Consider the following 9318-nt stretch of genomic DNA (forward strand, 5'->3'; position numbering starts at 1 on the left):
AAAATGCTTCTATTTTATTATATTTTGAAACTGCTGTGATATTTTTATAACAGAGAAGTGAACTTAACACTCGTGAAAGGTGTCAGATTGACAGTACTGGAAATGAGAAATTTTCAGTTTAACTCAGAGAAGAGATAGTGTGAAGGAAAATTCAAATACAATACCATCTTCCCAGAGATATCTGTCTCTGGAGGGAGCACTTCAGTGCTAGGAGTATCTCCCCACCACTGCTTTCAGTGACTACCACAGTGGACCGAATAACTTTGGCTTTTACTGTGATGAGAAGAATGGTCACATACTATGAGCTTCTATTCTCTCTTCAAAAAATGGCCAATGCTAGAAAACATGTACATATATTGTGAAGTTTGTCCAGACTTTTTTATCTACACTTTACTGATTTGTGGTTGTTCCAATCCATTGAGGCCACTGTCTAAGTCATAATACTTATTTCCTCCCTTGAATGATTGTCTTCAGTTGTAGTCACCCCTCAGAAACAGTGTAAAGATCATTACAAAGACAGATAATAAAATGAGTGAACATTTAGCTACATACACGTAAAGGGATATATAAAGCACCCATAGCAGGAAAATAAGTAAGAATGGGAACAAGACAGGATATGATCAGAAACATCATAAATTTCATAAAATTCTTCACTCAACAGCTTAAATTACTACCTTTATCTGAGAATATAAATAACATGATAGGTTGTGCTGAACAGTGATATTTAAGAGTTTGAAGCCTTTATGTAGTCTTATACAGATCACAACAAACAGTGGAAAAGGTAGCAGTAATGTGACTTGTACCAAAGTTTATTTTCAATATTCCATGCTACCAGTAGTCAAAATTTGCAGACTTGAGTTGATTAGCATTAGGCTGACAATCTAGAAGTTGATACAAGCTACTCCACCTTTTCCATTTATCTATATTGCTGTTTAAACTTGTCCCAGTGAAGTTATTCATGTAAGGTTGAATCTGATTAAGAGAAACAGAGCTGTGTCAGTGAACTACCCTACATGTCAGGGATGTAAACCTTCTTTATTTCACCCCCCTCGCCCTCCACCCTCTTCCAATCCTAGGAATCTATCTGCTGATTTTTTTGTTTGTTTCATAAGAACATGTATTTCAGGACACAACCATGTAGGCTAGTGATAACTCTGAGATTGAGTTAGGAGCTAGAGTTGACTTGCTGAAAGTTTCTTTTTCTTTGCATGCGTACAACATAATGAAATTCTGATCCATGACTGCAACTTGAATATTTTTCTCTCATTTCTATTATATTCTGCTTTATACTGATTTACAAAGCTGATCACTCCACAACTTATGTATATATGAAATTGAAAGACAGAACTATTACTGGAGGGGAAAACTGCATCTTGCATGCTTTCCTTACATGTGAAATACGACTAAAGCCAGCCCTGGAGCCAGCAGAGTGCATGGTGGACTCCTTTGGGTTGGAGTGTCAGTAAGAGTTAATGTTTCTGACAAGCATTCACCCCTCAACTGCACATCATGCAGTTTATTCACTGGGAAGACCCCAACCAAAGTTAGCAGGACTGGTATCAAGAGCTACGTATGCAATTATAAGGTGGTTGCTGTCCTTCGCACTGGCTGCAGTTCCCCTTTTGGCACTGTTGAGCAGTGACAAATTCTGTCTGACAGGACAGATGTATGTTCTTTTGCAGATGGAGCTTATGGGTATGCATTGCTGGAGGAGATACTTTCCATGATGCCATGTGTACTGCAATGTAAGCAAGCTAGAAATCAACTGTGAGAAATTGCAAACCATCTGCATTTTTTAACATATATACAAGCTTTATTTCCAGAAGGTATTATATTGTCTCCCAGATTACATGTTTGTACCAGTAAATATGACACCAACAAAAAACTTATTCTTTATTAATCCCTCTTTAGAGACACTGTAGAAGGCAGTATAGGTGGAGAGAGAAATCACAGTTGCTTAAAAATAAATAAATATATAAATAAATAATAAAATCAATATTCAGTAACTGAATTTAAATAAATAAAGCAATATATAAAGACTCCACTGTGACTAGATCACATATCATTTCTGTGCTTTAGTCTGTGTACTGTTGTATTCTTTCTGCTTCTTTATTGTTTTTTTTTCCCCTCAGCTACTCAAATTATACTTGATACTTTTCACATTAAGGCCTCAAAGCATAAATGTAAGATCACAAAACCTCCATTGCACAGGGAAGTATCAGTCATATCAGTTTTATCACAAGACAAGCTTGTGATAAAGCCTTCAAACAACGTATCCAAGGTCTGCCATCAAGTTAAATAAATTCTTATTAAACTAAGAATTGTTAGTTGCCAAAACATCAACTTCTCTTTATCCAGTATTCAGAATCAGAAGGTATATGATGATGCTGTTGATAGAATTGTGCGACCCTAACCTGTAACAATTTTTCAGCAAACTACCAGCAGTACACTAGATTATAGAATCCTACAAAATTTTCTCTTTATCTGAAAATACAATGCATACTTTTAAAAAATAAGGAATTAATAATTTGTACAAGCAATCTGGAATAAAAGTTCCATGCTGCTTATTTCCAAACAACAGTAATTCCAATGTATGTTACCTAATAACTTTTACTACAATGCCCCTTTCCAATTATTCAATTTGAAGTATTCTATGGACTTCAAATTCTGTCTAAATTCTATATCATGCTTTAAATGAGATCTGGAGAGCAGGTGTCAGAGAAGAGAATTTAAATAGCTACATGAAAATATATGTGTACCCAGCTGCAAAAGAGGTACAAGATGATACAGGTTGTCTGTATCAGGAACAATCTGAGTCTGGGGAACAGAGCAGCCCAGGGATCTGATATCATTAACGAGACATCTTTCTATACATGATGACTGTTCCTATTTTTTGTTGTAGGCCTCTCATTGAACAGAATTTTTAAGAAACAGAAAGACTGCAATATCAAATTTGTTGGGAGTAGTCTGTAGGGCTGTAGACAAATGCCATTCTTATGTATGTGTATAGTTTAATACTATCAAAATTATTGTAGAGTTAAGAACTTGCATATGCCAGCATGACCATAAAATTAAAAAAAAAAATAAAAAAGAAAAGATGGTGATGTATATTCACAGCATGCATCTCATAATGACACTTTTTCCTGCTTAGTAAAACCAATAAAATATGGAGAAAGCATAACCTTAATAATTCTTTTCAGTTCAAATATTATTATTATTATCATCATCATCATCATTATTATGGTCAGTTACTACTTTGGAGTATATGTTCTTCACCATTTTTGTCACAATGTGTTTTTGTTTGTTTGTTTGTTTTGTGTTGTGAATTGTGCTACAATTTTATGAAGATGTTACTAAAAACAGTATTTAAATCACTGCCCCTGTGAATCCAGCTTCCAAATGCAACTCAGTGGAAGCAACTATTCCAACATTACTAAACCAGTGGGAGTTATGGTCTTGCAAACATGTCTTAGCATTTGCTCTCAACGAAATAAGGTACCTTGCTGTTTCAATGCTCTCAGTGTCATCTTTGTGTGCAACATGAGGCACAGGTCAACAAAGTTACCTGTTCCCCAAACATCACACAGAAACAAATGGATCAGATCTGAAATTGATGTCCTTTGTTGTAGTTCCTTTAACGGAAATTATTTCAGTGAAGCAACACTATTTTTAAGCTATCTGAAGGTCATATTTAATCTGCTGATAGAATATATAAAATTTACCTCAATGTTATTAAAATACAGCCTTTACTAGAAGCCAGAATAAAGTTTATTCATAACCTCTTCTGAATTTTAGTCTATAATAAGTAGAGCTAAATACAAGTGTGATTTTTATCTCCAACATTCATTTAATTAAATACGGTTCATAAACTGTCATCATTAATGCTAAATCACCATAAAAAAAAAATCTCTGTAATATTAAATTAACCTTTGATTCTACATTTTGCCTTTTATGTCATATTTGATAAATCTTGCAAAAGGATTAATGGCTAAGATTTAAATAGATATAAACAGCCATATACAAAGTATAATAGAAGGTATAATTTCTTGTTTCAGAAAAGAGTCGTCCTTGCAAATAAAATGCAGCTGCTAGAGGCATGCTAATTTTGAGTTTTATGCTGAGTTCTTATAGCATGCTGTTTCTGTGGTGTTCAAATAACAAAATGCTGTGACAAATTCTAGTGCAAATTAAACCCAGTCTCTCAATGCCTAAGTATGGATCATTTCATCTGACTTTCTGTATCACTCTGACCTATTCATTCGGTGTTGATCACATTATCTTTCATCACTGATCACTGATGACCATTGATCATCATTATCATTCATGATAGAAATTAATCACAATTTTTAAAGTGAAATGTCCTTCTTTTGTCTAAGCAAAGGTACATGTTCTGTTCTCTTGTCAGTTACTTAATGTATGTATCACCATTATCAATCTCATTTTGATAAACTAGATCATCTAAACTCTTAAGTTCTTCATTATAAGGCACATTCAGTGGATCTCAAAGCAATTTGTTCTTTTTTTTTTTTTTTTTTTTTTTTTTTTTTTTTTTTATCATCATTATTTTACAACTTCCATTGTAAGGTATAAATTCCAGAACTCCATGCAGTATTCCATTGCTTGTTTTGATAATGCCAGAAGTAGAGGCAATATAATTAGCTGTTTATTAATCCTCTTTGTTGTTAGCCAATTTTTGCCACAAGCTGGAAGGTGGAGCCCCTGAGTTTCTTAGTTTGCATGTTTGGCTTCTAGACACAGAAGTCTGTTTTTGTCTGCCAGGAGGCGGAGTCTAACTCAAATACACCTCACTAAGTAACCAACTGTGATCATTCTGCTGTCTAGCCTGCCCCTTATGCTTGACCCCATCTTTACTAAGATTTTTTTTCTGCAATGATTTCATTTTTGAACAATGAAATAAATATATCCATAATATCGAGCAATGAAATAAGCCCTGATGATTTTCCATTAACAGCCACTTACATCTTTTTGATTAATAAATTCAAAACCCATTTAACATGTGACCTATGGATATTTGTAATGTTAATTTGTAATTTTTAAAAATTGCCTCCTCATCCGTTACAAGTCAATTGCCATGCTAAAGTCTATTTATATACATATATATATATGCATATATATACATATATATATATATACACATATATATGTATATATACATGTGTATATATACATATATATACATATACACAGCTACTTTTATCAATCAAATTTGTAATCTTATCAAATAATGAAATCTAAACTGTTTAACAAAACACATTTTCCATAAAAACACATTGACTGGCATGAATTACAGTTCCCTCTTTCTGATGCTCTATTAGTGGAAAATCATATTGACTTTTCCATTATATTGTCTGAGTTTGATGTCTGAGTAACTGGCCTATAATTATCAGGATCATTCAGCTTATACTTGATGAATATTGGTACTACAATAACACTCTTTCATAACTCTAGCTTTTCCTAGAATATAAAGTTTTCTTAATAGTGATTACTTATTTCCCAGTCACATATTTCTGGATGCTGGTTATCTTGATACTCAGAGTTCAAATGCTTGTCTTTCAGCTAGATCATAAAGCTACTAATTGTCCTCATGTAATACAGACATCTAATTCTTTGCAGTGATTATACTAAATATACTAATTTATTTATATTTTTTTGTATTTTGATTTTGTGTGTCTGATTGCTCTCCCCTACCATCACTGAATCAGGATGGTTCTGTAATCAGTGTTGTCATTTTTCTTGATGGCAAACTCTATATTTTTGATCAGTTAAATAAATAAATAAATAAATAAATAAATAACTCTTTCCAAATAACTACCTCTTTAATTTATCTCATTTATCTCTTTGATTTGTACTTTTTTTCTTATGTTTGTTTGTTTGTTTTTGTTAATATTGGATCTTCATGACTATGCTTGTGTGTGTATTCATTCAGTGGTGAATAACATAATAAACACAAAGTTTTTTTGGAATATTCTGATTTATGTTTACTTTTAATTGGGAATGACATTTCTGTGAACAGTTTGAGGTCACTACTTCTTCCTTTCACTGTTGGTCTGTGTTATCTTCCTCATTGGAGATTTTTATTTATTTATTTATTTATTTATTTATTTTGGTAGGGGTAATCAGGCAGTAATAATAGACATCCTGGTGTTATCAGACCTAGAAAAAGGGTGCTGTATGGCTTGCAAGTGTTTCCACCTTTTCTGTATAATTTTAGTCAGGGAACATGTTCAAATCATGAAAAAATACAGATCTAAAATTTCAACACATTAGATAGCATTTAAACCCAGAAGATATAAATGCACACTTCATCTATAAAAGCTCTTGTAATTGCCTCCTCCTTATCTTGAAAGAAGGATAATTTATCTCATGTTTGTTAAATGGAAATAGTACACAAACATGCAGTTGCTATAACAACAACTACATCACAAAACCATACCCCAATTTACCCCAGCAAAGTGCTTATTAACCACCTTTTGCTATAGTAGATGTAATTATGATTACATTTTAAAATACCTGGAATATATAGCTATTCAGACCATGCACATGGATATTCAAGGACAATGTTTCAGCATATGAGAGAAAATAAATAAGACTTTCTCCACTCTCCTTCATTGTTTTCTGCAAATATTAGCTTACTGTTTCATCATTTTCCCACTTTCATTTCATTAATCCCTTGCCATATTAGAACCCATTAATTTTTTTTTTTTTTTTTTTAATGGGTTGTTTGAGACCTGAGTTGTTGAACTCATATACCACTTGCTTTAGCTGTATGTATGGGTTCTCTGTTACAAAGCTTGATTTTCTGTATGGACCTCTACAAAACTTTGCATTACTTTCATGACTGCATGGCTGATCTACAGGGCCTTGTTCTAGCCACCAGACCTTCTTGACCACACCATTTTTACTACATGCTGTCTCCATCTTGTTGCGACTGTCTATGTTTTTACCTCTCAGACTTCCTGTGAACCTTCTTTTCCAACCCCTCGAGTCATGGTGGTTTATGGAAGAGATTCATGAGAGAGAATGAAGTTGCTCTGACAACGGGAAAAGTTTTAACAAGAGGGGGCTATCATGGTTCCCTATAAAACACCTAATGTATTTGCAGTTTATAGCTTAGCAGCCTTCTTGTCTGCCTGGAGCTGTGGATGTCCCATAGCTGGAGGTGTTCAAGATCAGGTTGAACAAGGCCCTGGGCACTGTGAGCTAGTGGGAGGTAACCCCATGGCAGGGTGTTTAGAACTTGATAGTCTATAAGACCCTACCAGCCCAAGCTGTTCTATGGTTCTATAGCTTATGGCCAACAGATAAAGCTCAGCAGCTGATTGTGCAATATAGAGTGCCTTCCCTGGAGTGTAGGGAGGCCAAGAGGTTGAGACAAGAAAGTCCTGACAAAACCTGTTTACACTCGTTCTGTCATCTTTACCAAATGCCATTCCCAGTGTCCAGCCTTGCTTTTCACTTATTTCTACCTATTCTCCCCTGCCTGTCATAGTAATTCTTCCCTCTTGCCAGTATTTGGCTCTTTGCTTCTTTGCAGTTCATCACTTTCTACCACTGTCTCCTAACTTTCTCTCAAACATTCTCACTTGAACTTATTTATTTTATCTTTAAATACTATGGTTGTATTCAGATTTGTTGGTATGCTGAGTTTAATATTCCCCAAAATAGTAGTTCTCTGTTTGAGATAAACTGTAGCATGCCACTTGGAAAAATAAACATTACAGATTTTCAAGAGTGAATCTGAGGTGGCTTCAGCTAAATGTTGAAGGCTGAGAGCTACTGCATAACTCATATCTTCAGAAAATCTCTGCCTACACCCTCCTTATATACAACTCAACTTTTTTTTAATATCTTTATTTTGACTTCCCCCAAAGAATACAGAATACATACATAGGATACATACATAGTGAGCAGTAAAACATTTCAAAGTGTGATTCAGAGCCAAACAAACAGAAGATACTGTTTGACAGTTGTTTTTTTTTTTTTTTTTTTTTTTTTTTTTTTTTTGTTTTTTTGTTTTTTTTTTTTTTTCCTGAAGGAGGATGTAATCTTGGTATCTAGATTGTTTCTACACTCTCTTTGCTTTTCTATGACAATTCAAACAAATGTTTTGGTATATTTAGTAGAATTAATTTTGCAGTCTCCACTATCCTTAGTGATTAAAATTGTTTAACTAGGATCAATATAGTTTTAACCACAAACTTTAAGGGCAAAAATTATTTCAGCACAAGGTCAAAAATAGGACAATTACTTTTTTTTTTTTTTTTTTAATATAAGATTGTTATTATAGGATGATTTAGATGACTCATCAACTTTCACATAGTATTATAATGCTGTAGAGTAGTTACAATCAGCTTTGCTAGCTTTCCCCTAATTGTTCAGTTCAGGCTGCTGAAAAAGGTGAATTGTTCAACTTTCAATACAGTTGTAATATCTCTCTTGCAAAAAAGCAGACAAAGAGCTTCTATTGCATCAGTATGCATTTAAATGTAACAGTAAGGTGAGAAACGGTTAAGATTATTCCCCACAATTCATTCTGTTAGTAGTGGCACATGTTCTGGTACTTTTGCCCATTAACTGTTTCAATACTAGGAAAGAGAAAAGACCTTTAAGAAGTGGCACAGTACACATTCATATGGCTATACTCTCTTTTCCAAATGCCCTATCCCCCCAGATGAATCTCATCCACGATAACTGCTGGCTGGGAAAATCCCTGGACTTTTCTGTTTTGTAGACTGTGCTTACTGGCTGGAAAAGCACTACCTGGCAGAGGCTAAAACTCTGCTGGTGCAGTAGCTCTGCCTAGTTTACATCACTGAAGCAAAAACACAAGGACTGTGACTGCCAGGTCTGTGGTATAGAAACATTCATTTGGAAAACCTGGCATTAAATAGACTTTGCTGGAAAAATTGGCAAGTGTCTCATCTGTCAGTCAGGTCTTGGTCAGGGATACTAGCCTTACTTGGTTTCAGTGGGTTTAAAAATATTTAGCATTTTCAGATAATAGGAAACAGACACTCATCCCTCTTCATATAAGACACTCATTCCTCTTCCTTCTACCCTTGAGATCTTATTCTGAGGCATACCTGAGACATATACACCCTTGTCTCTGGTGAGACATAAATATACACCTGAGACATAAATATACCCTTTACACATAAATATGTCCAACACAGATGGTGTCATTCTCCCTGTTCTTGCATGTTCTTGAAAGGTATTTTGAAAAGTTACTTGAATACCTTCTTGGTATTGGAAAGAACATATTTTCTGGTTTTGCCAAGCAGCTGAATTTCATCCAAG

The sequence above is a fragment of the Anas platyrhynchos genome, chromosome Z (genome assembly GCF_047663525.1).
Source record: "Anas platyrhynchos isolate ZD024472 breed Pekin duck chromosome Z, IASCAAS_PekinDuck_T2T, whole genome shotgun sequence".
In the NCBI taxonomy this organism is placed as follows: domain Eukaryota; kingdom Metazoa; phylum Chordata; class Aves; order Anseriformes; family Anatidae; genus Anas; species Anas platyrhynchos.